The sequence below is a fragment of the Monodon monoceros genome, unplaced genomic scaffold (assembly GCF_005190385.1).
Source record: "Monodon monoceros isolate NGI ecotype Baffin Bay Population unplaced genomic scaffold, NGI_Narwhal_1 Super_Scaffold_16, whole genome shotgun sequence".
Classification (NCBI taxonomy): Eukaryota; Metazoa; Chordata; class Mammalia; order Artiodactyla; family Monodontidae; genus Monodon; species Monodon monoceros.
The window spans coordinates 106,393,010-106,418,989 of record NW_021703772.1 but is presented as its reverse complement, the minus strand read 5'-3'; positions in this window follow the sequence as shown (position 1 = coordinate 106,418,989).

Genomic DNA, 25,980 nt, shown 5'->3' with positions numbered 1-25,980 from the left:
TTTCTTTCTTTCTTTCTTTCTTTCTTTCTTTCTTTCTTTCTTTCTTTTTCTTTCTTTCTTTCTTTCTTCCTTCCTTCCTTCCTTCCTTCTTTCCTTCCTTCCTTCCTTCCTTCTTTTTCTTTTTATTGGAGTATAGTTGTTTTACAATGTTGTATTAGTTTCTACAGTAGAGCAAAGTGAAGTAAAGTTCCCTGTGCTAAAGAGCAGGTTCTCATTAGTTATCTATTTTATACATATTAATTGGTGAATATATGTCAATTCCAATTTCCCAATTCACCCCACACCCCTTTCCCCCCTTGGTGTCCATATGTTTGTTTTCTACATCTGTGTCTTTATTTCTGCTTTGCGAACAGGTTCATCTGTACCATTTTCTAATATCCACATATATGCATTAATATATGATATTTGCTTTACTCTTTCTGACTTACTTCACTCTGTATGACAGTTTCTAGGTCCATCCATGTCTCTACAAATGACCCAATTTTGTTCCTTTTTATGACTGAGTTATGTTCTATTGTATATAGGTACTAGATCTTCTTTATCTATTCATGTGTCGATGGGCATTCAGGTTGTTTCCATGACCTGTCTATTGTAAATATTGCTGCAATGAACATTGGGGTGCATGTGTCTTTTTTTTTTTTTTTTTTTTGTGGTAAGAGGGCCTCTCACTGTTGTGGCCTCTCCTGTTGTGGAGCACAGGCTCCAGACGCACAGGCTCAGTGGCCATGGCTCACGGACCTAGCAGCTCCGTGGCATGTGGGATCTTCCTGGACTGGAGCACGAACCCATGTCCCCTGCATCAGCAGGCGGACTCTCAACCACTGCGCCACCTGGGAAGCCCACATGTGTCTTTTTTAGTTATGGTTTTCTCAGGGTATATGTCCAGTAGTGGGATTGCTGGGTCATACGGTGTTTTCTATTTTTAGTGTTTTAAGGAACCTGCATACTGTTCTCCATAGTGACTGTATCAATTTACATTCCCACCAAAAGTGCAAGAGGGTTCCTTTTTCTCCACACTCTCTCCAGAATTTATTGTTTGTAGATTTTTTGATGTTGGCCATTCTGACAGGTGTGAGGCAACACTTCATTGTAGTTTTGATTTGCATTTCTCTAATAATTAGTGATGTTAAGCATCTTTTCATGTGCCTACTGGCCATCTGTATGTCTTGGTTGTAGAAATGTCTACTTAGGTATTCTGCCCATTTTTTAATTGGGTTCTTTGATTTTTTGGATATTGAGCTGCATGAGCTGTTTGTATATTTTGGAGATTAATCCTTTGTCAGCTGATTGGTTTGAAATTATTTTCTCCCATTCTGAGGGATGTCTTTTTGTCTTGTTTATGGTTTCCTTTGTTGTACAGAAGCTTTTAAGTTTCATTAGGTCCCATTTGTTTATTTTTGTTTGTATTTATTTTACTCTAGAAGGTGGGTCAAAAAAGACCTTGCTGTGATTTGTGTCAGAGAGTGTTCTTCCTATGTTTTCCTCTAAGAATTTTATAGTGTTCAGTCTTACATTTAGGTGTTTAATCCATTTGGAGTTTATAATTGTGTATAGTGTTAGGGAGTGTTCTAATTTCACTCTTTTACATGTAGCTGTCCAGTTTTCCAAACACCTTTTATTGAAGAGACTCTCTTTTCTCCATTGTATATTCTTGCCTCCTTTGCCATAGATTAATTAACCATAGGTGAGTGTGTTTATCTCTGGGCTTTCTATCCTGTTCCATTGAGCTATATTTCTGTTTTCATGTCAGTACTATACTGTCTTGATTACTGTAGCTTTGTAGTATAGTCTGAAGTCAGAGGCCCTGATTCCTCTAGCTGTTTTTGTTTTTTTTTCTTTTCCTCAAGACTGCTTTGGCTATTCAGGGTCTTTTGTGTCTCCATCCAAATCCTAAGATTTTTTGTTCTAGTTCTGTAAAAAATGCCATTGGTAATTTGATAGGTATTGCATTCAATCAGTAGATTGATATGGGTACTATAGTCATTTTCACAATATTGATTCTTTCAATCCAAGAACATGGTATATCTCTCCATCTGTTTGTGTCATCTTTGATTTCTTTCATCAGTGTTTTATAGTTTTCTGAGTACAGGACTTTTACCACATTAGGTAAGTTTAATCATAGGTATTTTATTCTTTTTGTTGTGATGGTAATGGGACTGTTTCTTTAATTTCTCTTTCTGATCTTTCACTATTAGTGTATAGGAGTGCATGAGATTTCTGTGAATTACTTTTGTATCCTTCTACTTTACCAAATTCATTGATTAGCTCTAGCAGTTTTCTGGCCACATCTTTAGGATTTTCTATGTATAGTATCATGTCATCTGCAAACAGTGACATTTTTACATCTTCTTTTCCAATTTGAATTCATTTTATTTATTTATTTTTTTCTTCTCTGATTGCCAAGGCTAGAACTTCCAGAACTATGTTGAATAAGGGTGGCGAGAATGGAAATCCTTGTCTTATTCCTGATCTTAGAGGAAATGTTTCAGTTTTTCACCATTGAGAATGATGTTTGCTATGGGTTTGTCGTATATGGCCTTTATTATGTTGAGGTAGGTTCCCTCTATACCCACTCTCTGGAGAGTTTTTGTCATTAATTGATGTTGAATTTTGTCAAAAGCTTTCTCTGCATCTATTGAGATGATCTTATGGTTTTGATTCTTCAGTTTGTTAATATGGTGTATCACATTGACTGTTTTGCATATATTGAAGAATTCTTGCATCCCTGGAATAAATCTCACTTGATCATGGTTTTTGATCGTTTTAATGCATTGTTGGCTTCTGTTTGCTTGTATTTTGATGAGGATTTTTACATCTATATTTATCAGTGACGTTGATCTGTAATTTTCTTTCTTTTTGTAGTATCTGTGTCTGGTTTTGGTCTTGGTGATGGTGGCCTCATAGAATGAGTTGGGAGTGTTCCTCTGAAAATTTTTGGAGGAGTTTGAGAAGGATGGGTGTTAGCGCTTCTCTAAATGTTTATTAGAATTCACCTTTGGAGCCATCTGGTCCTAGGCTTTTGTTTGTTGGAAGATTTTTAATCACAGTTTCAATTTCATTGCTTGTGATTGGTCTGTTCATAATTTCTATTTCTTCCTGGTTTAGTCTTGAAAGATTATATCTTTCTAAGAATTTGTCCATTTCTTCCAGGTCGTCCATTTCATGGGCATAGAGTTGCTTGTAGTAGTCTCTTATGATCATTTGTATTTCTGCATTTTCCCTTGTAACTTCTCCTTTTTCATTTCTAAATTTATTGATTTGAGTCCTCTCCCTCTTTTTCTAGATGAGTCTGGCTAAACGTTTATCAGTTTTGTTTTTCTTTTCAAAGAACCAGCTTTCAGCTTTATTGATTTTTGCTATTGTTTTCTTTGTTTCTATTTCATTTATTTCTGCTCTGATCTTTATGATTTTGTTCCTTCAACTAACTTTGGGGTATTTTGTTCTTTCTCTAGTTCCTTTAGGTGTAGGTTAGATTGTTTATTTGAAATTTTTCTTGTTTCTTGAGGTAGGATTCTATTGATATAAAATTCCCTCTTAGAACTGTTTTTGTTGTATCTCACAGGTTTTGAATTGTCGTTCTCCATTGTCTTTTGTCTCTAGGTTTTTTTCTTCCTTTTTTTTTTTTTTTGATTTCTTCAGGGGTCTCTTGGTTATTTAGTAGCATATTGTTTAGCCCCCATGTGTTTGTGTTTTTACAGTTTTTTTTTCCTGTAATTGATTTCTAATCTCATGTCATTGCAGTTGGAAAAGATGCTAGATATGATTTCAATTTTCTTAAATTTACCAAAGCTTGATTTGTGACCCAAGATGTGATCTAACCTGGAGAATGTTCCCTGTGCCCTTGAGAAGAAAGTGTATTCTTCTGCTTTCAGGTGGAATGTCCTATAAATATCAATTAAATCTATATGGACTATTGTTGTCATTTAAAGCTTGTGTTTCCTTATTTATTTGCTTTCTGGATGATCTATCCATTGGTGTAAGTGAGGTGTTAAAATCCCCCACTATTATTGTGCTATTCTCAATTTCCCTTTTATGGCTGTTAGCATTCACCTTATGTATTGAGGTGCATATGTTGGGTGCATATATATTTATAATTGTTATGCTTTCTTCTTGGATTGATCCTTTGATCATTATGTAGTGTCCTTCCTTATGTCTTGCAACAGTCTTTATTTTAAAGTCTATTTTATCTGATAGTATTGCTACTCCAGCTTTCTTTTGATTTCCATTTGCATGAAATATCTTTTTCCATTCCCTCACTTTCAGTCTGTATGTGTCCCTAGGTCTGAAGTGGGTCTCTTGTAGACAGCCTATATACGGGTCTTGTTTTTGTATCCATTCAACCAGTCTGTGTCTTTTGGTTGGAGAATTTAATCCATTTACATTTAGGGTAATTGTCGATATGTAAGTCCCTATTACCATTTTCTTAATTGTTTTGACTTTGTAGGTCTTTTTCTTCTCTTGTGTTTCCCACCTAGAGAAGTTTCTTTAGCATTTGTTGTAGAGCTGGTTTTATGGTATTGAATTCTCTTAGCTTTTGTTTGTCTGTAAAGTTTCAATTTCTCATTTGAAGCTGAATGAGATCCTTGCTGGGTAGAGTAGTCTTGGCTGTAGGTTTTTCCCTTTCATCACTTTAAATGTATCCTGCCACGCCCTTCTGGCTTGCAGAATTTCTGCTGAAAGATCAGCTGATAACCTTATGGGGATTCCCTTGTGTGTTATTTGTTGCTTTTCCCTTGCTGCTTTTAATATTTTTTCTTTGGATTTAATTTTTTATAGTTTGATTAATATGTGTCTGGGAATGTTTCTTCTTGTTTTTTTTCTGTATGGGACTCTCTGTGCTTCCTGGAGTTGATTGACTATTTCCTTTCCCATGTTAGGGAAGTGTTTGACCATAATCTGTTTGAATATTTTCTCAGACACTTTCTCTTTTCTTCTTGGACCCCTATAATTCAAACATCAGTGCATTTAATGTTGTCCCAGAGGTCTCTGAGACTGCCCTCAATTCTTTGCATTCTTTTTTCTTTATTGTGCACCATAACAGTTGTTTCCACCATTCTATCTGCCAGCTCACTTATGCTTTCCTCTGCATCAGTTATTCTGCAATTGATTCCTTCTAGAGTATTTTTAATTTCAGTTATTGTGTTGTTAATCACTGTTTGTTTGTCCCTTTTTTTCTAGGTACATGTTAAATGTTTCTTGTATTTTCTCTATTCTGTTTCTGAGATTTTGGATCTCTTTACTATCATTCCTCTGAATTCTTTTTCAGGTAGACTGCCTGTTTCTTCTTCATTTGTTTGGTATTGTGGGTTTTTACCTGGCTCCTTCATCTGTAGCATATTTCTCTGTCTTCTTTCATTTAACTTACTGTGTTTGGGGTCTCCTTTCTGCAGGCTGCAGGCTTGTAGTTTCTCTTATTTCTGGTGTCTGCCCACAGTGGGTGTGGTTGGTTCAGTGGTTTGTGTAGGCTTTCTGAGGGGGGGAGACTGGTGCCTGTGTTCTTGGTGTTGGAGATGGATCTTGTTCCTCTGATGAGCAAGGTCACATCCAGTGGTGTATTTTGTGGTGTCTGTGAGCTTAGCATGACTTTAGGCAGCCTTTCTATTAATTTGAGTGGTTGTGCTTCTGTCTTGCTAGTTGTTTGGTATGAGTTGTCCAGCACTGGAGCTTGCTGGCTGTTGGGGGGAGCCTGGTCTTGGTTTTGAGATGGAGACTTCTAGAGGAGCTCTTCCCAATTAATATCTCCTGGGGCTAGGAATTATCTGGCAGTTCAATGTCCTGGACTCCACTCTCCCACCTCAGAGGCTCAGACCCAACCCCTGTCTGGAGCACCAAGACCCTGCAAGCTGCACAGAGGAAAAATAAAGAAAGAAAATGAACAGACACACACACACACACACACACACACACACACACACACACACGCACAAGAAAAGAAATTGAACAGACAAACAAAACCCAAGACAAATGTTGAAAGCAAAACCAAAAAGGCCAGCTTAGACTCTGACCTGGCCCAACTCCTGAGTGTACTTGCCTCCAAAATCCACAGCCTCTATAGTGGGACCACTTGTCTATACAGATATTCTACACATGCAGGGTTTACCAAGCCAATTGTGGGGACTTTACCCACTGCTCCTGTGGCTGCATGGAGAGATTTCCCTTTCTCTTCTTTGGTTGCACTGCCCTTGGAGCTCAGCTTTAGGTTTGGCCCCTCCTCTGCATGTGGGCCGCCCTCAGGCGTCTGTTCCTTGCCCAGGCAAGAGGGGGCAAAAGCAGTGGCTGATTAGGTCTCAGGCTGGGGAGAGGGAGGGATACGCAGTCACAATTAGGGGGAAGGGGTGTACCTGCAGCGGCAGAGGCCAGTAGGAAATTGCAACAGCCAGAGGCACACTGTTTGCTCTCCTGGGGAAGTTGGCCCTGGATCATGGGACCCTCATCAGTGGCGGGCTGCACAGGCTCCCAGGAAGGTGTGAGTACTTGCTCACAGGACCCTTGGTAGTGGTGTTGGCAGCAGTAGCCATTGCGCCCGCCTCTGGTGTCTGAGATAGCAGTCGCAGCTCGCCCCTGGCATTAGAGCTCATGTAGGTGGTGCTCTGCTCTCTGTGAGCACATGGAGAAAGAAGCTCCTAGGGCAGACCCAACCTCTCCTCGAGCACCTCACAACAATGGTCTCTTGCCTCTCTGGCAGGTCCAGGTTTCTTCCTGGACTCCCTCAGTTGTGGTACACTAGCCCTCTCAGACTGTCTTCACACAGCCAGCCCCAGTCCTCTCTCTGGGATCTGAGCTCTGAAGACCAAGCCTCAGCACCCCATGCCCACCCACTCCGGCATGTGAGCAGACAAACCTCTCAGGCTGGTGAGTGCTGGTCGGCACCAATCCTCTGTGTGGGATTCTTTGCCCTCTGCTCCCCTGTTGCTATGCTCTCTTCTGTGGCTCCAAATCTTCCTCCTGCCCCATCCCCTCCAGTGAGGGGGCTTCCTAGTGTGTGGAAAATTTTCCTCCTTCACAGCTCCCTCCCATAGGTGCAGGTCCCATCCTGATTCCTTTGTCTCTTTTTTATGTTTTTTCTTTTTTTCTTTTACCCCTACCCAGTTACATGAAGATTTTCATGCCTTTTTGGAAGTCTGAGCTCTTATGCCAGAGTTCAGTAAATGTTCTGTAGGAGTTTTTCCACATGTAGATGCATTTTTGATGTATTTGTGGGGAGGTAGGTGATCTTCAAGTGTTACTCCTTCACCATCTTCCCAAAAACCACCCTGGACATCTTATAATTGGTCTCTTATTTGTAATATGCTTTTTAAAAATTTTTACTTATTTATTTATTTGGCTGTGCCATGTCTTAATTGTGGCATGCAGAAGCTTTAGTTGCTGCATGCAGGATCTTTAGTTGTGGAATGTAGGATCTTTAGTTGTGGGAGGTGGGATCTTTAGTTGCAGCATACAAGTTCTTTGTTGCAGTATGCAGGATCTAGTTCCCTGACCAGGGATTGAACCTGGACCCCCTGCATTGGGAGCTTGGAGTCTTAACCACTGGACCACACAGGAAGTCCCATAATGTGCTTTTAAAAATTATTTTATCTCTCTTTCCAGCATGTTGACTGTAATGTGTCTAAGAATGATCTTCTTTGGATTTATCCTGCTCAGGGTTTCCTGAAATTCTTGGATGTATTTGTTGTTTATTTTGTGATATTTGACAATTTGGGGTATTTTATTCAGTAAATTTTCTGTCTTCTTCTACCTTTCTTTTCCCCTTTTGGAACTTCGTTTACATATATATTAGACAACTTCATACTGTTCTACATGTAACTGTGGTTCCATTAACTTATTTTTTCATCCTTTTTTCCTCTGTAAAACAGATTGTGTAATGTATATTTTTCCACTTTTAGTTCCTTGATTCTTTCTTCTGCTACCTATTTGTCGTTACACCAGTACATTGAACTTTTATTTCTGATATTCTACTTCTTAATTTTAGAATTCAAATTTGTTCTGATTTTTTATCATTTGCATTACTATGTTGCTATTTACCATCTGTTCATTCAGTATGCCCTCTTTTTTATGTTATTCAACATATTTATAATAAGTTTTTCAAAATGCTTGTCTGGTAATTCCAACATCTGTGTGAACTGTACATTTGTTTCTATTGGCTGACTTTTTCTCTTAACTATGAATTGTATTTTCATGTTTCTTCTCCTGTATACTGTTTTGATTGTATGATGAACATTATACTTATATAAATTATAGTGCTTCTGCTTTTTGTTTTTGTTCTCTGAATAATATTGCTTTTTGTTTAAATAGGTAGATAAATTACTTGCTGACAACCTTGAACTTCCAGATGCTTGGTTTCATATATTGTTAGTTATATCATGTTTAAGTTTGACCTTTGTGTCGGGGAAAATCCTTAAGCATAGTGTATATTCTTTACTCATTAACTATGGCCTTTCTTGGGTTTCAGTAGGGAGCTTGGTGAATTGTTCCTCTAACTTGGTGGGATTAAAAATATAAATTCTATCTCCTCTTCAGTGGAGGAGAGTTGAAGTCTCTGTGCACATTCTTTTAGTTTCCCATCCACTACCTTCCATCAGACTCTCTGTTGTCTTTCCCACACTTGCACAGTTCATGGATCAGATATGAATATGACATCAGTTTACATATAGATTTCAGGTGTTCTCTTTTTGTGGCTTCTTTCTTTTCTGGAATTCTAACCCTGCTTTCTGGCCCCAGAATAGGCCTCTGTGACACATGTTCTAGAGCATGCCCTCAGGAGAAAAAAACATATGAATATAAACCTCTCTATGCCTTGCATTTTTTAAAAGATATTTTAAAATTATAATTTAGTTGTTATTTAAAAAGTCTATTACCACCATTATTTTTGTCTACTTAATTAAGGATATGTCATAAATAGAATGATTTGAGTACTTTTCTTTGAAGCTGACCTCCTTGCTGAAGTCATGATTATGTATAATTTATCTATTTACATTTCTGTTTATTTAAATGGGGAGTTGTATTTCTTTCAAATAATAACATTTCCTTCTAGTTGCTTGTGTTATTTTTATTAGTTTAACTTTATTTGTATAATTGGGTTGGCTAGCACCTTTGTACTATTATTCAACCTTAATTATTATTATTATTACTATTATTATTTTCTTAGATAATATTTTCTTAAATTACATTATGGAACACTTTGCTAGTTTGCTAAGTTTAACCCATTTAAAAAATAGGTTTAGAAATTGAATGCCATTATGCTTTTTCAGTATCTCTTAGGACAATCATACATTTACTCTTTGTTCTTTGGCTTAAAGATAGAATGAGTGCTATTAATAGCTGTCATGATAATGAATCATTTGAGTATTCCAGAATGAATATTACTTGGTCAGAGAGTAATACTTTAATATTAGGAAGCTAATGTCTATGCTTGGGAACTCTTAAATACTGAATGAATCCAGGTGTTCCTTGAATAACATAGGGTTGAACTACGTGGGTCCCCTTATACAAAGATTTTTTTTAAGTAAATATGTACTTGCCCTCCATATTCACTGGTTTAGTATCCATGGATTCATTCAACCATGAATTGACATTTCCATCCATAGTTTATTGAATCTGGGAATGGGAAACCCAGGGATATGGAGGGCTAAATGTATTTATTGTACTCTCCATTTTATATAAGGGACTTGAACATCCACAAATTGTGGTATACAAAGGGGACTCCTGGAACCAATCCCTTGAAGATACTAAGGAAAGAGTGTATTTATTTTGATTAAAAGCTTATAAAAACTCAATAGTCAAGTCTTCTTATGGTTTTATATTTTTTTCCAATTTATTCATGATAACATTTATTTCTTTTAGAATTTCTACCTCTTCTTCACTCAATGTAGTTTTTATTTTTTATATTGTTCTTTTCAGACAAATCTTAAAATGCATTAACATTAATTATTATGATAAGTTCTTTTGAAATATTTTATTTGATTGTATCTGTTGTCATTTAGTTGTATATAAACCACTAGTTTTTTTTTAAGACTTTATTTTTATACAAGTTTTAACTTACCACAAAATTGAAGGAAAGAACAGAAATTTCCCATATGCCCCCTGCCCCTACACATGAATAGTTTCACCTATTATCAGCATCACTCTCCAGAATTGTGCATTATTTTTTTTACCAAGGTTTATCCTACATTGACACATCATAATCACCCAAAGTCAATTGTTTACCTTAGGGTTCCATCTTGGTGCTGTACATTCTATGTGTTTGGACAAAAGTATAAATGCATATATCTATCATTAAAATATCATACAGAGTACTTCATTCTCCTAAAAGTCCTCTGTGTTCTGCCTATATATCTCTCCTACCCACCTAAACCCCCGTGATCTCTGATCTCTTTATTGTTTCCATATTTGTGCCTTTTCCAGAATCTCATATAGATGGAATATATAGTGTATAGTTTTTCATATCAGATTCTTTCCCTTCTAATATGCATTTATGGTTCCTCCATGCCTTTTTATGACTTGAAAGCTCATTTCTTTTCAGCACTGATTAATATTCCACTATCTAGATGTACCACACTTTATTTGCCATTTCCTTGCTGAAAGACATCTTGGTCGCTTCCAATGATCAGCAATCATGAATAAAGCTACTATGCACATCTCTTTGCAGGTTTTTATGTGGACATAAGTTTTCAACTCCTTTGGGTAAACACCATGGACTATGATTGCTGGATTTTATGAATAAGAATGTGTTTAGTTTTGTAAGGAATTGCTCAACTGTTCTTCAAAGTGGCTATACAATTCTGCATTTCCATCAGCAATGTTGGATAGTTTCTGTTGCTCTACATCTTTGCCAGCATTCAGTGTTGTCAGTGATCTGGATTTTGATTACTTTGGTAGATGTGTGAATGTATTTCATGGTTGTCTTAATTTGTATTTCCCAGATGACACATGATGTCGAGCATATTTCATCTACTTATTTGTCATCTGTATGTCTTCTTTAGTGAGGTCTCTGTTCAGGTCTTTGGCCCATTTTTTAATAGGGCTGTTTTTTTTTTATCATTGAGGTTTTTAAAAGTTCTTTAGACATTTTGGATAGCAGTCCTTTAACAGATATATATTTTTCAAATATGTTTTCCCAGTAGGGACTTGTCTTCTAATTTTCTTGATACTGTCTTTCAGGGAGCAGAGTTTTTAATTTTAATGAAGTCCAGCTTATCAATTATTTATTTCACAGATTGTGTCTTTGGTGCTGTATCTAAAAGGGCATTGCCATACCCAAGGTCAGTTAGATTTTCTCTGCTGTTGTCTTCTGGGAGATTTACACTTTTGCATTTTACATTTAGGTATATGGTCCATTTTAAGTTAATTTTTGTGAAGAGTATAAGTTCTCTGTCTAGATTCTTTTCTTTTTTTGTATGTAGATGTCCAGTTATTTTAGCACAGTTTGTTGACAAGACTGTATTCACTCCATTGTGTTACCTTTGTTCCTCTGTCAAAGATCAGTTGACTATATTTATGTGGATCTATTTCTGGGCTCTCTATTCTGTTCCATTGATTGATTTGTCTGTTCTTCCTGTCTTGATTACTGCTTTGTGTATTTTTCTAGCTTTTCTTTTACTTATTTGTATTAGCAATTGTTTGTCTATTTCCTTGACTATTTTCAGAGTTTAATTACTTAGATTTACTTATCAATTTTAACGTTATTTACTTAAAAAAATTTGTATGGAGCCTATTTCTTTTATATAGTTCACCACGGTAGTGTAAGTTTGTCTTGTTTAGGAAATCCTATGAACTTAGAGTAGTAAAGATAATTTCCAACATCCTCTTTCAAAACTTGTAAAGTTTTGCTCTTTAAGTTGTTAATCCAATGGCAATTAACATTTGGAATAGTGTGAGGTCAGAGTACTAGTTCCTACATTAACAACCAACTGTTCCAACATTATTTTCTGAGTGCTGCACACTGTCTCATTTGTTTATTCATTCAGCTGACATTTATTGAGCACCTGCTATGTGCCAGTAATAATTTCAGATATTATATTTCACAGAAATATTAAGGAACTTGGAATACATCAGTGAAAAATATAGAATCCTGTCCCTAATGGAGCTTATGCTATTTACTATATGTAAAGGGAGACATATAGTAAAGAGTAACATAGTAAATTATTATCACATAGAATATGTCAGAAGTGGGTGAATGCTATTAAAAATAAGAGCAGGTCAAGCTGGATGGGAGAGTTTTATTGAAATTTAGAATGCTTAGGAAAGGGTTAACTAAAATATAAAATTTGGGCAAAAGTCTAAATGATCGAGGCTATGAACATTATTGATAGAACAGCCACTTCCAAAGCCCTGAAGCAATAAAATGCTTGCTATTTTTACAGAAAACTAAGAGACCAGAATGTTGCGGAAAGAGAGAGGAAGGAGGAAAGACTGGAAGATGAGGTGCAAGAGTAAATGGAGGAAGGGGAGGGCTAGAACATGTGAGTCCTTTAGGCTACGGCAAAGATACTGGACTTTACTAGGTGAGATAAGAAGCTGCTATGAGGTTTTAGCCAGGAGTGACCGATCTGACTGCTGCATTCTGGATGGTGTATCATTGAAAAGGTGATGGTGAAGATGGCTCAGTTTACAGAGGGCAGTAAAGAGTGGCAAGGTTTGGGGCACACTTTGAAGGTAAAGCCAAGAGGAGTTCCTGGTGGATTAATGGTTTTAGAATACTCCAAGGATGTAGGCTAGAATATTTGCCTAATCAGCTAAAAAGACTGACTTGCCATTCCTGGGATGAGAATGGCTGTGGTGATAGATGTGTACAAAATCAAGGTGAGTGTCGGTCTGTTTTTTGGAAGGTCTATTAGACACAATTTACCTGCATTTTAATCTGTTTTGTACACTTCTTACTCCAGCCTCTTCTGCAGAGTCCAGTTCTGTGCCAACTTCAACCACCCTGTGGGTGTGCAACCTGGCAACGTTTTGCCTGAAGCTCATGCCATGCACTTCACACTTCATGCTTCAGAGGCTTCTCTACAGCTTGAAATAGTTTCAAGCTCTGAAAACTATTTCAGAGAACCTCTGCATTCATACATGCCTACTCCAAAGAGACCACCCAGGGGCAAAATCTCCCAGATAAATATTTATTAGATAGGCTTCATAAGACTCCTTATAAAAAACTCCCAAAGCTGGCCAGTGAAGTACAAGCAATATAGGGAATGCAAATAAAGAATGTGTATCCAAGAGAAGGAAATGATCAACTGACAAATTCTACTGATACATCAAATAAAAGAGAACTCAAGACTGACCACTGGGTTTATCAATCTGGAAGTCACTGGTGAGCCACGGCAAAAAATTTTGGTGAAATTGTGGGTTCAAAAGAATGATTGGAGTTGGTTTGACAGAAAGTGAGAATAAAGAATAAAATAAAAATAAAGAGTAAATAAAAACTAGGAAGATTAATTAGGTCCCATTTGTTTATTTTCAGATGAATGGATAAAGAAGATGTGGCACATACATACAATGGAATATTACCCTGCCATAAAAAGGACTGAAACTAGGTCACTTGTAGAGACGTGGATGGACCTAGAGTCTGTCATACACAGTGAAGAAAGTCAGAAAGAGAAAAACAAATATCATATATTAAAGCATATATGTGGAATCTAGAAAAATGGTACCAATGAACCTATTTGCAGGGCAGGAATAGAGATACAGACATAGAGAATGGCTGTGTAGACACAGGGGAGTGGGATGAACTGGGCGATTGGGATTGACGTATGTGCACTGCCATGTGTAAAACAGATAGCTAGTGGGAACCTGCTGTATAACACAGGGAACTCAGCTCATTGCTCTGTGGTGACCTAGATGGGTGGGATGGGGGGATGGGAGGGAAGTCCAAGAGGGAAGGGTTATATGTATACATATAGCTGATTCACTTCGTTGTACAGCAGAAACTAACACAACATTGTAAAGCAACTATACCCCCATAAAACAAATTTAGGAAGAAAAACACCAGGTTTGCTTGTCCAGGTCATTCCCACTCACATTCTATGGTTCATATTCTGCCAGGGGAACCAGGAATTGTAGTCTCACTGGAGAGTCATGATCAAACTATCTCTCTGTTGCTGGGGACAAAGCTAAGAACAAATATTCTTAGAAAAGTAGCAGTCTCCTTCAAAATCAGCTCATTTATTTTCAGAATTTCTTGTTTACTAATAAATGCATTTAGTATTTAAAACTAAATATAAATATTTTTTTTCTTCCTAAGCTTTCTTTAGCTGTGGCTGAGTTTCTCTTTATAAAAAGAGGTTTTATTATATAATTTTCTTTGTTAAAATAAGAGTTACTTTTTCTTTTCAGACATGAGGCTTATTTACTTCTGCATTTGCATCTTATACTTATTTTTTACATTATGGTCAGAGAATATATTCTCTATAATGGTGAGTCTATAAAAGTTATTCAGACTTTTTTTCTGTCTTAGAATATACTCCATTTTATGTACATTCATCATGTACTCAAAAAGAACCTGTATTCTCTATTTATTGTGTATTAATTTCTATAGTTAGATATTACTAAACCTGGTATTACAATTTTCTGTATAATTGCTTATTTTTGTTCACTCTCTTCCTTTTTGAGGTTATTTTATAATTTTAGTGTCATATTTAAATAGTTTATTTTCTTATATATTCTGTTATTTATCATTTTATGAAGGTTATATTGTTAAGTACATATGTGCTACTTTAATAGTATGTGTCAATCCCCCTTCTATAATACTTGTTTTCATTCTATTTTATAAGATATTAAAATTGTTTCATATTTACTGAGTTCTTTTCCAATTTTTTGTATTCCTTTTTAAAAATGTTTTTCTTTGTAGATAACATATTGTGTCTTGTTTTTCTTGAACAATATAGTACTGAGAGTTTTTTGAGTGGTAAGTTAAATGCACTTGCTGTAATTTCTCTTACTATGAGAACTCATTTCTGCCTTTTCGTTTCATATATTTTTGAATTGCCGTGCTTTTCCCTTTTCCTTCCTGACTTTCGTTGGATAGAAACATTTTACTTGGATTATTTGAAAGCTATATATTTTATTTTTTCCTTTAATGATTTGCTGTATTTATCCTTTTCCCACTGAAATGTTATATTTAATAAAGTTTGTATTTCCCTCCAAACATACTAAGCAGTTTAGAATTCTCTCCTACTCAGTCTGCACTGACTTCTACTGCACTGTGCCTCCCCCATGACACTGGTATTATCTACTGGACTTTTAGTATTTTGTTATACTTTACACAATATTGGTTTTAAAATTCTTTCTCCTTTAAACAACACATTTTACAAATTTATTTATTTATTCTTACTTTTTCACAGCATTCTTCTGGTTTTATTTTATTTTGCTAAAAAAATTTCACTGAAGTATTTTCAAAGTGAGGTTTTGTATAATGAACAATCTATAGTCCTGAATTCCTGAAAATACCTTTATTGTTTTTCCTCATTTAAAAGAATATGCAATTCCAGGATCAAATTTACTGTAATTTTGAAGAGAGTACTACATTTTTTTCCCCTCTATGTCCCATGTTGCTGATGAGATGTCTGACAAAATCTGGTTAGTGAACCTTTATGAAGATCTGCTTTTTAATGCCAGGAGGATTTCAGCATTTTACTTCTGTTTTTAATCTTCTTAAATTTCACTGGATATAGCTAAAAAAATATTCTTATCGTATTTGTATCTATGATTCCTTTCAAACTGAGTTATTTCAACTTTTCTAATTAAAAAATCTTACTGTTACTTTAAATGTCTTTCCCTCTTTTATTTCCATATATATGTGTTTTTCCATATATATGTGTATTTCTCTCTATATATATTTACATAGACATATTTATTTTCATGTATATGTAATTCCATTTCTGCTTTATAATTGTTTCCATGTCTTCTTGTATCTTATCTCTAGCTTGAAAAAAATGTCTATATATCCTTCCATGATTTCTTTTGAATAAGTCTCTGATCTGATCTTTATGTTCAATAGTTTATTCTCTAGTTCTACCTGTTCTGCTATTTAATTACACCTAGTGGACTCTCTCTCTCTCTCTCTCTCTCTCTCTCTCTATATATATATATATACACACACATATATATATACATATATATATACGTGTATATATATATGTATAAATCAGGTTTTTTGCTTGGTTCTGCTGTATATCTGCATGGTTCTGCTTCATATTGCCAATATTCTTATATGCTTATTTTAGTGCATGTATTATGTTTGACTAGCTAAATTGTATATCAGTGGCATTAAGTCCGTTGGGTTTTATTAAAGTTGTTTAGTTTCTTCTCTTTATTTATCAATGAGTAGATGACTTTGCATGCAAATTCATATTCACCCACAATATCAGTTTTATTGCTTGGCAATATTCACCAAGAAACCTAAGCAAGGAGCATATACAGGTTCTGAGAGCCCTCACTAAGACAGACTGGACAGATGGAATTTGCTCTTCCCTCAATAGGATGACTGGCTTACTATTTAATGCCTCACTAATACTAGCCTTTGTCAAGGGGAAATCCCCTGACTTCATGTGAGCAGGGAACATGTGGACAGGGGAAAAAGAAGGAGGACATAGTCAACGGTCCTCATTGCAGCAGATGAGCTTCCTTTGTCAAGGTGAACAGGTGCTGTTGTTGCTCTGTCTCTTAGCAGTACCTGGGCAGGTGATGTTTCCCTTGGTGCAAAGAGCAAAAGAAAGGTGAAAAATGAGGACTTCCCTCCAATCTATCTCACTTATGTTAGGCTGTTTTCTCTTCAGACCACTGGTTTCTCACAGGGTTTATGCTACTCCAGAACTTTATCCTTCTCTTCCTGAACTTAGCTTGGGTTGGGTGGGGGGACTACAGAACTCATAGCTAGAGTTTATTCCCCATTTTCCTGGGACTCTGGAGTCTCTTATAATTATCTCTTCCAAGCATATGGTTTAATCTCCTTTCTCACCCTTCCATGGTTTAAGAAGGCTTGCAAGGAGTTAATCTATTAATCGGTCATTTCAAAGAAAGAGTTCTTAGTTTAGTTAGCCTTTGAAATATTTTTCTTCCAGTGTACTAGCTTTATTTCTCATCTTACCTAAAATCTCTTCCTGATTTGTTTGAATTTATTTGTTTTATGTAAATTTGTTATTAGTTTTTTATATTACTAATAAAAAATATTTATGATGAGGAATTTTCCTCTGAAAAAAATTCAGGCTCTTTCCTACAACTTTTTCTGTAAAATGTACTAATTTTATTACCTTCCAAGTAACATTTGCCCTTGAATTGTTTTAAGGAAAATATTTAATTTCCAAATAGTCACTTTTTGTTTGTTTCTCAGTTTTTTTATTGTTTATTTTGTTGTTTTAAATTTTGTTATCATCAAGACTATATCTTATAAACATTCATTTGAATATTTGTTGTGGGCACCTTTGATCTATAAAATTTTAAAAATTTATTTGAAAATTTACTGATGTTACTTTTATTTTATAAATCAAAATCTCCTTTAGTTGATGGTCTCCTGTTATTCAGTGTAATTCAGATTTAGGATTATTATAACTTCTCATGAATTCTATTTTCTATTCTTGAAATATATTACTTTTCCTAACTGAAGATTTTAAGCTATAATTTTTTATTGGGGTATAGTTATTTTACAATGTTGTGTTAGTTTCTACTGTACAATGAAGTGAATCAGCTATATATACACATATATCCTCTCCCTCTTGGACTCCCCTCCCACTTCCCATCCCACCCATCTAGGTCATCATAGAGCACCAAGCTGAGCTCCCTGTGTTATACAGCAGGTTCCCACTAGCTATCTGCTTTACACATGGCAGTGCACATATGTCAATCCCAATCTCCCAATTCATTTCACCCCCCTGCCCTCCCCCATGTACACACATCCTTTATCTACATCTGTGTCTCTATTCCTTCCCTGCACATAGGTTCATTTGTACCATTTTTCTAGGTTCCACATATATGCATTAATATATGTTATTTGTTTTTCTCTTTCTGACTTACTTCACTGTGTATGACAGACTCTAGGTCTATCCACGTCTCTACAAGTGACCTAGTTTCAGTCCCTTTTATGGCTGAGTAGTATTCCATTGTATATACGTACCACATCTTCTTTATCCATTCATCTGTCAATGGACATTTAGGTTGTTTCCATGTCCTGATTATTGTAAATTGAGCTGCAATGAACACTGGGGTACATGACTCTTTTTGAATTATGGTTTTCTCAGGGTATATGCCCCACAGTGGTATTGCTGGGTCATATGGGAGTCCTATTTTTAGTTTTTTAAGGAACCTCCATAGTGTTCCCCATAGTGGCTGTATCCATTTATAATTTTGATTTTAATATTATTTTGTGGCTTTGTTCATCTTTTATTTTTATTCTTCATTTATCATTTTTTATAATTACCTACATTTAAATGATGTTTATCCCAGGGTGCCTATGTTTAGTGGAATAATTTAGTCCTTTCATATTTATTATAATTGAAATATTTTATTGTGTCCTCTCTTGTTTTATAGCAGATATTTACTTTTTTTTTTTTTTTTCTGTGGTACGCAGGCCTCTCACTGTTGTGGCCTCTCCCGTTGCAGAGCACAGGCTCCAGATACGCAGGCTCAGTGGCCATGGCTCATGGGCCCAGCTGCTCTGAGGCATGTGGGATCTTCCCAGACAGGGGCATGAACCCGTGTCTCCTGCATCGGCAGGTGGACTCTCAACCACTGTGCCACCAGGGAAGCCCTACTCTACTTTTTTAATTGTACCTTCTTTTTAAATTTTCTTACTTCACTTTCTGTGATTAATTTCATCTGTTTCTCCAATGCTGCCTCTTCATATACCAGCGATTCCCTTAACCTCCTCCACACACAAAGGTACAGACCGTTTCTGCCCCTTAATTTGAAATCCTACAAAGCTTGCAAAGTTTAGTAAACTTTTTGGGTCATGAGATCATAATAATGTAACTGTATGTCTATATTTATACTTTATTTATATACTATGTTTATATTTTATTTACTTAACTACCAGTCAGTCTAAGATGAAATATCTGTGAAATATTTACTTCCTTGCTAATGTGGCCACCTTCTAACTTAATGTATTTTGCTTGAGTAATTTAAACTATTATATTCAGCTCTTATTAATGTTGTTACAATATGTCTGTATGTTCTTTAACTCATACTTAGCATTTATATTACACATTTCTAAAGAAATTTTTATCATCTTTTTAGTCTCAGCGTAACTAACTTCCTACAATTCTTATCTTACTTTTCATCTTCTTTTATTTTGCTCTTAAGATAACTTGATCTCGTAAGCCTGTAGACTAAATTGAGGGAGAATTGTAAATGCTTTTTAGGGTCATTCTTTTGAAGTTGTCAGGTCTAACTGTTTGCCTTAAAGTGTTCATTTATTTATTCATTTAATTATTTTTTTGTTGAATACTGCTATGTGCAAGACACTGTTTTAGACTTTGAGGAAAAAAATGGGTGAAATTTCCTGTTCTAGCATTTATATTTTAATTGTCTATGACATAAATGATATAAATTATTAAAGATTTAAGTAGAGCAGATGCCAACAAGAGCAACAAAGAAAAATAAAGCAGCCAAGGGCTCAGGGAATACTGAGGTGGAGTTATTTTGAACATGGTGGCTGTGGACATTGCTGCTTGAGAAGGTGACCTTTTAGCAAATGTCTGCAGGACATGAGGGAGAGAGTCACCAATATCAGTTAAGGGAGTGTTCCAGAAGGAGGAGAAGAGAAGTCATGATGTTCTTGCTCCACATGAAGAATGCAGGGTCCTCCAAGTAATACCAAGGAGACCCGTGGGCTGGAGTATTAGGAGCATGGATGGTGGTGTGGGGGGAGTAACAGGCAACAATGGCAGAAAAGCAGTAGGAACTGGGGTCACATCTTGTAGCATCACATAGGCCACTATAAGTTCCTTGGCTTCTACTTTGAATGAGAAGTGATTAGCTAGCACTGAGTTGAGTAATGACATGATCTGACCTATTTTATGGGTCTCTGGCTACCAAGCAAAGAAGAGAGAAAGGGTATAAAGTAATCAGCAAGAGAACAGTTAGGAGGATGCTGCAATCATCTGGATGAGAAACATGGTGGTATGATCATGGTGGGAGTAGTGAAGATGGCAGAAAATGTAGGACTCTGAATTCATCCTGAATAGAATGAATAGAATAGAATGTTCTGGGTTATCAGATATAAAGTGTGAGAGAAAGAGAGGAGTCAGAAAGAACCCCAAGTTTCTCAACTCTATTTGAGAAATAGAGCTGTTATTACCTGTGGGTGGGGAAGTATAGAAGTAAAGATTATTTGTTCAACATTGGCATATTTAGTTTGCAGTGCCTATTGGATAGCCAAGGAGGAAAATTTCAAACACATGGTTAGATGTATGAACTTGGGACTCAGGGTAGAATTTAGACTGGCTGAACCTAGGATTCATGGCTTATAGAATTTTTTTTCCCTAGAAATCTACAGATGTTGACTTTCTGTTCTCAAAAACAGTGCTGCAATCCATATCGCATGAATTTTATAATGAAATGAAAAAATGAATGAAAAATGTCCTACTACATTCAATGCAAATGGGGAGAAAAGAGTTACTAAATGATCTTTAATAGCAGTCATTTATCTTATGATAATATATCCTTTTAAAAATATTCTTACAGTTATGTATCACTATCTTAAATTACATTACCATAAGTGCAGTTTCTAAATCTTCAGATTCAGAGTATAAAGTGTCTTCTGAATCACAATAAGATATTGGCAGTTATTCACAAAACAAAGGTAACAATTTGCCTTTTAAAATATAGGCAAAGGATCTTGATCTCTTTTAAAATATTATCAAGGGTAAGCTTATATTAGAGGCATATTGCAGAATTTTTGAATTTGTATTTCTTATTAGATTAAATTCATTGGTTTTCCTTCTCAAGAGAATTGCATATTACAATATATTAACTTATCTTAAAAGTTAACCTGAAAGCTTTTGCCAGATATATATCTGGTCTCCAGCAATAGGTCTTTTTCAGTGTATCAGTCAGTTATAACAACTATTTTTAGATTTACAAAGTCTACACTAGTGCCCTAGATATTCAGCACATGCTCAAGCAATGACATTGTCATCACCTTCTCCATCTATTGGTTTGCACTTTAACATGGGTTTTAGAATCTATCCTCTTTCAAGCCATCCTTCTGCACATCTTTAATTCAATTTTCTGCCATGTCAATCTCACCCTTTACTATTTTTTAGGTAGTTGTAAATTCTTCACTGGAACTATTTTCCCAACTTATTATTTTCTTTTTTTAACTCAGTTGGCTTCAAATTTATCTCAATTTGTTGTCCTGTCTCATTAATCATCAAGGTCACGCTTCTTTGACGTACATATAAAGTAGTTTCTATGTACAGTTTTATTCTGATTTATGGAGTTAATCTCCAAGAGTCCTTTTCATCGGCCTCTTGCATATATGTATATGTATATATATATATATATATATATATATATATATATATATATATTTCTTCTTTTATACTTTAAAATTTCATTACAAGAACTATGCTTTTGTTTTTGTTTTTTCAAATTTCTATTGCCAACACCTAACACAACCTACTATTTGTCTCAAAATATTGTTCAGTTTCTTTTCGGATGTGCTTTTATATTTTCCTAGACACTGTTAGGCTTTAGACTTCTCCATTTTGAGTTTAATGTGAAGATCTGAATGATTTAAATTTATTAAGCAAAAGAAGGAGAATGACAGGGGTTCATGAGTTGTTCCACAAGATAACTTTGTTTCTGTGGTTTTCTTTTGTTTGCTGGAAAGCCCATTAACAACCAGTTTTCTGTTGGATGATGATTGAATAATTTCCCTGCACTATCATCAGTTGACTTGGCAGAGGTGAAAATGACTCTACATGCAGAAGAATTCTCCCTCACATCCTGATCTTGGTCTTCTAGGTTAGAAAATGTTCCTCATTAGTGTCAGTTATTTTCTCTTGTTTTAAGAATTCTAGTCAGAAAAAAAGAAGCCATATAGGTTAGCAACCATCTTGTTCTGTTTCAAAGGAAGTAATCTCAATAGCTCCTAAAATTCGTTGCTCTTTTGCGTGTGTCCCTCCAAAATAGAGGTATGGGTGGCATTTTTAATTTTCCACATTTGATTTTTATAATAGTTAATTACTCTTTCAGTAATAGTAGTTGTGTCTCAAGATCTCAGGATATATTTTCAATTGAAAAAATTCAATTGAAAATATCTTAAGATCTTTCCATTTGGATCCATCTCCACTACACTTCAAAATTTACACTTGAACTTTGAAGATGTGTGTGTGTGTGTGTGTGTGTGTGTGTGTGTGTGTGTTAGAGTATTCATTCAATGTACGCACCATTCTCCCAAAAACTTCCATGTTCTCCAGGGCCATGGCTGTTGGAAAACCTATTTTTTGATCGTTTCTCTTTTGATTTAATCAATAAAGTGAAAATAGAAGGAACACTAGCTTAGTAGCTTTCTCAGGACCATTTTTGAGCAGGTGTTTCAGGAGCCATAACAAGACTTTTCTCTCACTATAATGTCAGATCTTTTCTTCTGTTATTTCCAGATATGGGTCTGGATTACAGACTAAAAATTATGTGCAGTAGAACCACACTAAACTGCAGCCAGTATTTAATGTGAATCAGAACTTAAATATTTGTTGTAAGCCACTGAATTTGGGACCTGTTTGTTACTGCAGTCTTATTTGACTGATACAATGGGGATTTTTATCTACATTTGTTTTATTTTGGTTACATAGTTCATTTTAGGGAGGAGTTTAAGAAGATTTTCCAAGCTACCATTTTTTCCCATGAATAAGTTTAATTTAATTTAGTAATTGAATTAAATTGAAATATATTACTAAATTTAGAATATGCTTATGTATACATATACTCATAATGTCATAAGATAAATGTATTGAATTAATTGTGATTTCTGTTTTTGTCTAACTTCAATTGGTGCTTTGTCTATCATATTTCTGGGCACTGGGTTAAATTTCTTCTGACTCTAAATTAAATACTTTTCCCCTTCTACAACAATGAGTTTCTTCTGTATTCCTGTGTTAGGCATAATTTGAGAACATAGTTAAAGAAAAATGTATAAATAATTTACCCATTGTATAAACTTGCATATCTAAAAACAGATTACAACCATAAGGTATGTATATCACCAAGAAGAAAAGTGATAAATACTGACTCAAATTGTCCATCCAACCTGGAATGAGCTTAGTAAGTCTGAGGATAGGCAATTAGAAAACCAGTCAGGCGGGAGCAGAAAATGTATTAGTCTGTCCTTGGTGATCTAGGACTTTATTCTAACTATAAATAAAGTGCATTAAAAAACAAATTTTGGAAAGTAAGTAGAGGTTGAATTATGCCAGTTTCTTTCAACTGCCACTGAGAAAAATATGTAACTACTCCATAATAGGGAAAATCTTTTGTAATATGAAAAAGGACATACATATTAGAAGGATATTCTGCAAGGAGAATTTCTATTTTGAGGAGATATTCAACTTCTCCCTACTCCTACATTTTCTCTTTTAGATAAAGAGAACCAAGTCACCAGTAAGCAATATCTGTAGTACCCAGTTTTTTTTTTAACATCTTTATTAGAGTATAACTGCTTTACAATGGTGCGTTAGTTTCTGCTTTATAACAAAGTGAATCAGTTATACATATACATATGTTCCCATATCTCTTCTCTCTTGCAAATCCCTCCCTCCCACCCTCCCTATCCCACCCTTCTAGGTGGTCACAAAGCACTGAGCTGATCTCCCTGTGCTATGTGGCTGCTTCCCACTAACTATCTATTTTACATTTGGTAGTGTATATATGTCCATGCCACTAAGGAGACAAAAGACCTGTATGCAGAAAACTACAAGACACTGATGAAAGAAATTAAAGATGGTACAAACAGATAGAGAGATATACCATGTTCTTGGATTGGAAGAATCAACAATGTGAAAATGACTCTACTACCCAAAGCAATCTACAGATTCAGTGCAATCCCTATCAAACTACCACTGACATGTTTCACAGAACTAGAACAAAAAATTTCACAATTTGTATTGAAATGCAAAAGACCCCGAATAGCCAAAACAATCTTGAGAAAGAAAAATGGAGCTGGAGGAATCAGACTCCCTGACTTTAGACTATACTACAAAGCTACAGTAATCAAGACACTGTAGTACTCAGTTTTGAACTTAAGTGTATGTAGCCTAAAAAATGGCTAATCCCTTTGGGCATTTCTATGCTGTCATCTGTCTGGATTGTCTTCATCTTCTTACATAGGTAAATTCTCTCTTATCTTTTAATATTAGCTTAGTCCAAGTTAGGCAAATCTTTTTTTTGTGCAAATGTTGTATTCTCATAAAGCCACTGTCTCTTTCTAGCAGTTGTCACATTCTATTATCATTAGAATATAAACTCCTTAAGGACTCTTAGTAGGTGCTGAGTAAATGTTTACAGAATGAATGGAAGTTAGAATGAAAGAAAAGAAGGATATATTAGATTATTTGACTCAAATAATTAAATTTGGTATGGTCACAATATGAATTGACCTACATCTTTAAAATGTGACACCATTACAAATCAACTGGACTCACCAAATTTTTTTTTAAAAAATAGAAATTAAAAGAAAAACAATATCAAGTGCTGGTGATTATGCAGAGCAACTGGAACTCTCATACACTCCTCTTGTGAATGTCAAATGGTACAAAAACCTTGGAAAGAACTTGGACAGTTTCTTATAACGTTAAACATCATCATGAGACTCAGCAATCCCACTTCTAGAAACTTACTGTATAGAAATGAAAACATCTTCACAAAACCTATAAACAGATGTTTATAGCAGCTTTATTCAAAAGAGCCAAAAATTGAAAACAAGTGTTTATCAACTGGTGAATGGAATTATGACATATCCATACAATGTAATATTCTCAGCAATAAAAATGAACTATTGATATAAGCAACAATAGAGATACATTTAAAAAGCATTATACCAAGAGAAGGAAGTTAGACATAAAAGACAGTTTATTACAAGATTTTATTTAAATGACATTTTAATGGAAAAGACAAACCAGTAGAGACAAAAATCAGATTGTCAGGGACCTCTCCTCTGGTGGAGGAAAGGAATTGATTAAAAAGGGACATGAAATAGTTTCTTTTGTGTGATAGAGCTGTTTTATTTTTTTATTGTGGTAGTGGTTAAAGGACTGTATAAATTTGTTTTGCTCGCCGCTCTAAATGAAATAAAATGTCCTGCAATCATTATTTACATTACATCCCTACAAAGCTAGAATTAGCTAACATAAATTATGAATTATTTAGAAAATTAAAGAAAATTCACAAACTGAGTGTCTACTTTGTACCAGCATCAGGCTATGCTCTTTACAATGTCCTCAATCATTTAAGCAATGCCAAAAATTATCATCATTCCCCTCTACAGATAACATCTAAAAACAAATAATTTAAATATATTGTGTGACAGGTAGGTATTTATAGTGGGGTTTCTAACTAGATTATTCTGACTCTAAGGCACATGGTGATAACTGTTTGACAGGAGAACTGTCATTCTAAGCATTTCTTGTCACATAGAATCATGTTATTTCCCTGTCTACAATGTTTCCATTTGTTTTCTTCACATATTGAATAATATCCACTTTTCTCATCAGGGCCCCTAAAGTTCCACATATACAGATCTCTGCCAACCCCTCTAATACTTTCCATCCCATTCCCCCTGTGGTCCCCATCTCCATACAGGAAAGGAATTTTACATGTATGCATCCCTCCTCTTGGAAATGCCTGAATTCTACTCTTCCTGTAAAAGATTGCTTTCATTCTTCAGGGCTCAACCTAAATGTCATTTCGTAAGAGATATGTTTCCTCACTACTCCACCCTTGCTATTATAGTTTACTATCATTTTTTTCCCAACAAAAAAAACCCAGTATATTGCTTAG